This window comes from Equus przewalskii, chromosome 7 (assembly GCF_037783145.1).
Source record: "Equus przewalskii isolate Varuska chromosome 7, EquPr2, whole genome shotgun sequence".
NCBI lineage: Eukaryota > Metazoa > Chordata > Mammalia > Perissodactyla > Equidae > Equus > Equus przewalskii.
The window spans coordinates 60,537,655-60,542,260 of NC_091837.1; positions in this window are offsets into that span (position 1 = coordinate 60,537,655).

The following is a 4,606-nucleotide window of genomic DNA, read 5'->3' on the forward strand; positions in this document are numbered from 1 at the left end:
TGCAGTGAGCAACGAGGCTCAGCAGGGGGATTTTGCTCCCAACTGAAAGCTTGACAGCAAAGAAATCCTTCATGCTTGTGCATGCGATGCAGACCAGTGAAGCCTCAGTCGAGGCATTTATTTTGCCCTTGGAGACCACTGCGGTTAGATTGAATAATGTAGGAGCATCTCGGTGGTCTCCATACTGATAAGAAAGTATGCTGTTGTCTGTATTCTGTAACAGAAAATGAGAAAATACTGGAGGAAAGACATGGCTAAAAACACCGGATTTTTTTCTTTTAGAGAGTATAGTTTTAGACTTTTACAGGAATTACGTAATTTTTATTGTGGTACTTCTGTAGACCAACATATGTCTCAGACACTGTGTATGTAGAGCTATATGCTAGACAGTAGGGATGGGGGAAGATTCAGAGGGAAAAAAAGTTTTCTATATTTAAAAAAAAATACTGTTAATACAGATAGAGAACTAGGAGACAAATTTTACAGAGCTGGATTTGCAACTGAGAGATCTATGCTCTAGAATCAAGAGTCTAAATCATGTTCTGACTTGAACTTACTGGGAGGCCTTGGGAAAACCAGTGACCTTCCCTAAGCCTTGTTTCCTCAGTTTTAAAACAGACATAATATTAACCTCCTTGAGAAACACATACGATTGACATACAGTATTTGACAGGAGAACAGTTTGTGAACTGCTGAATATGGTATGAAAATAAGACGTCATATTTGCTACTATTATAATAAGTACTGACAGACGAAACTAGAGGTTGTCCAACCTGAGAAATGTTAGTGTGGAAAAGGTTTTTAGAAGCAACAAAGTTTCGGAAGAATTTCTGAAGATGCAAATTGTTAGTGATGTAGTACAGAGGAAGAGGAAAGACATTTCAAGCTGTAATGTACACCGCAGAATTGTCCTGAATTGATACATTTAACCAAGGTTATGGTAACCAGTCTTAGGTATCAGAAAAATTCAACTATCTTTGTTAGGGCTCAATTTAGTGCTATGTGCTAAGGATATGCTAATGATGAGCTAGCATCACTTGGCCTTAAGGAGTTTACAAAGAGAAGGAAATTGTTACACTAAATGAGATGGTTGATCTGAATTTGACTAGGGGGTGAAAACTTAAGGATGTGCACATTTTATCTTTTGATTTCTCCCTACTTCTAATCAGATACCTGTACTTCTCTTTTAACTTCACTTAGCATTTATTTGGATTCAAGCTATATTTTCCTCAGTCTCCTTCTTTCCCTTTTTACCATCGGTCTCTACACCAAAGATTATTCAGTCAATGTGAATTATTCTGATCAATAAATTAACACTATAATGTCTTCTTCAGAACCTGAAATCTGAAACACAGTTTTGAGTTTTATAAAATATGTTAACAAATATTACTTCCAGACTTTGTATCATGCCAGAGAATGAACTCCGGCATTATGGAGTAGACAGGGAAAGATCAAGATCTGAAATAAACGTGCCCCTGAGGTTAAGGAGAGTCTGCCAAAATAGGACATTCTGTAGTCAGCATCTGCCAGATCTGTTAGAGGGCATGGGCATGGCCAAATGGGGCAGCAGAACACCATAATGGACAATCTGGAAGATTTCTCTCAGTATTTAGAGAGTCAAACAGCACAGCAGGCTGGTATAATGGGCATACCATGTGTCTATCATTAGGAAGCTCCATCAAACAAGGCAGGGCCCAAAAGCTAGAAGGACCAAGGTGCCAGGTGGGTCATCTGGAACCAGGCCAGGTCACAAGATGTAGTGAATTGTTTACACCTTGATTCAAGTCTCATTCTATGCCTTTTCTTATGCTCTTTTTTCTTTCTATCACACTGTTGCTCACCTCCTCCTGCTGTCCTGCCCAAGTCATTGTCCAAGAAGCCTCTCAGAGCATCTGCCAGGCTGTATCAATGCCTCTTTTCTGTGGCCTCATAGCATCTGGTAAATGTACCACTTTAAATTATCTTTCTCACGAGGTTGTATCTCCTCCCCCCTGCATCTCAGTACCTAACACAGTATGTGGCACACATTGTCACTCAATGTTTGAAGAATTAGATGCATGGATATGTGATGGGTGTATGGGTAGATGAGTGGAAAGATAGAGGTAAGTCTAACTTAAGAGAATTGGAAAATAAAGTTGGATATAAAGACAAAATTAGAATTAAGATTTAAGGTTAAGCCCAATAATCATCAAGAATGGTGTTATGATGACGTTCAAAATATTGTGGCAAGTCTCAGTAAATTTAATGTTCCTAGATCAAGACTGGTCCAAAAGATAAGCTGAGAAGGTTAAGTGAGTTTTCAATGTAGTAGGTGGCAGAGAATTACTCAAATACATGTCAAAGTCTGACTTTCCACATCTGTGCTTTCTATTTACCATGCCATGTAATTTCCCTAGGACAGAGGGAGCATACCACATTCACAGTTATTAAGACTAAAATCCTCAAATTATACAAACTTATAACTGAAGATGCCAAGAAATCGTCTTAAGGAATATCCCTCTTTGAAAATATCAAATAAGCATAACATTAAAAAGAAATCAAGCAAGCAAAATATCCTTCAGTAGAAAAATGAATAAATAAACTGTGTTCATGCAGATAATGAGATATTATTCTGTGGGGAGATGGTTATGCGACGTTTGGTCAAATAAATATAATAGGACCAATGGGAGCCAAACTTCTTACTGTTGGAGAAGAAGTTATAATCATGAAAATGGAGAAAACTTGCATGACCTCTAGTTATTAGACTTGGAGGTATCCACAAAAATTAATGGAGATGATAGAAAGATAGACAGAAAGATATATGTGTGTGTCTGTGTGTGTGTAAATGTGTGTTTGTGAATTCCCTAGCTCTGTACACTGAAAAGACCAAGGGAAAGCAATAATGCAATAGCATTGAGAACACTTAGAGCCAGTGTATTGGCTTCTAACTACTATTCTCCAACTAAAAGAACCAGGTATCTTTGTAGAAATGCCTGATTCTAGGATTGGGGCAAGGGAAGTATAGAAGGATCCTGGAACATCTGCCACAAAGTGAAGATGTGCTCAAAGAATAAAGAGGGCAGGTCAAAAAGATACAGAAGCCAACTCCAACGAGCTGCCACTGGGCAATTTGAGTCTCAAAATGAGTGATAGTAAGGAATTACAACCTCTTAAATAAAATAGGTAACCATGAATCTACAGTGATATAAATAAATTAATTTATCAATAGAAAGTTTGCTGTGGGATGGGATTTTAATGTAGTTTCAAATAACCTTCCCTCAAAATACTTCTTAGTTACAAAGGGAAAAGAATATCTTCATAGTGAAGAAACTTGGCAGACACTCTAACTAAGGAGTCAACATGAATATCATCATTAACGGCACAAATTGAAAAGGTGTGCCACCTGATAGGATGCAGTGAGAACACAGCATCACTCTGGTAGTCCAGTCAGTGATGCATTACCTGATCTAATCATGAGGAAGCTTCAGACGCACTCTGATGGAGGAATTTTCTACAATATATCTACACTATAGCCTTCAACAGTGTTGAGCTCACAAATCTCAAAGCTAGAGTAAGGAAGTATTTCAGACACGAATAGACTAAGCAGACATGAAAAGTGATGCAATGTGTGATTCTGAACTGGATCTTTTTGCTATAAAGGACATTATTAGGACAATTGATGAAAGCTGGATGAGGTCTGAGTCTGAGGTAGTGACATTGTATTAATGTTAATTCTCTGATTTTAGTTGCTGTGCTTTGGTTATGTAGGAGAATTTCCTTGTTGTAGGAAATAAATATTAACACATTCAAGGCTGATGTAGCATTCATTTGGCAACTCATTTTGAAATAGCTCAGGAAAAAAGCTCTTCCTCTTCTACTTGGAAATTTCTGTATATTTGAGATTATTTTATTTTACTCTTTTTAAAGAAAAGCGAATTTCCTTCAGTCTCCAAATCTGTTTACATTGAAAATCTTGACAGGTGTGAGAAGTTTATGAGCCATTTAACTGGCTCTGGTCCACGTTTGTAAAAGTTTGTACTTTGATATGGAACATCACATTATTACCTGATATCTTAGGACCTAGGAAGAAATTACGTCTTATCATGCTTTTACACTCTAATAGTGAATCTAAAACTTAATAAATCCAGACAGAAATGAAAATCATTAAGCATTTTAAAAGGTCGTTCTAAGCTCAATCAGTCACTTGCTGGCCTTGTGCCTGGCAACTATGTGTTCAATTGTGAATTAACAGAACAAAGTAAAGAACGTGTGCAAAATATTGGGAATGTAGCACTGCCTTTCTAGATTTAACTAAGTGATCTCAAAATTATATGGCAGTTTTCAACTCTTTCTGCTTACAGAGATCCTTGAGTATATACATTTGTTTTAATTTCAATACTTCAACTTTTCTATCCTTTTTTCCACATACATAAGAAAAACTGAAAATGAAACACTAATTCTAGAAAAATGGAATTCTATCTTTCCTAGTAGTAGGTGTATTTCAGCCATTTGAGTAAAAAGACTGAAGAAAAACTATTCCACTTGTTTTTGGCTATTTTTGTGTTCCAGAACCTCAAATTTTGTGCTCATATAAAGAAATCATGTGTAGTGCAACATATCTCCTTGG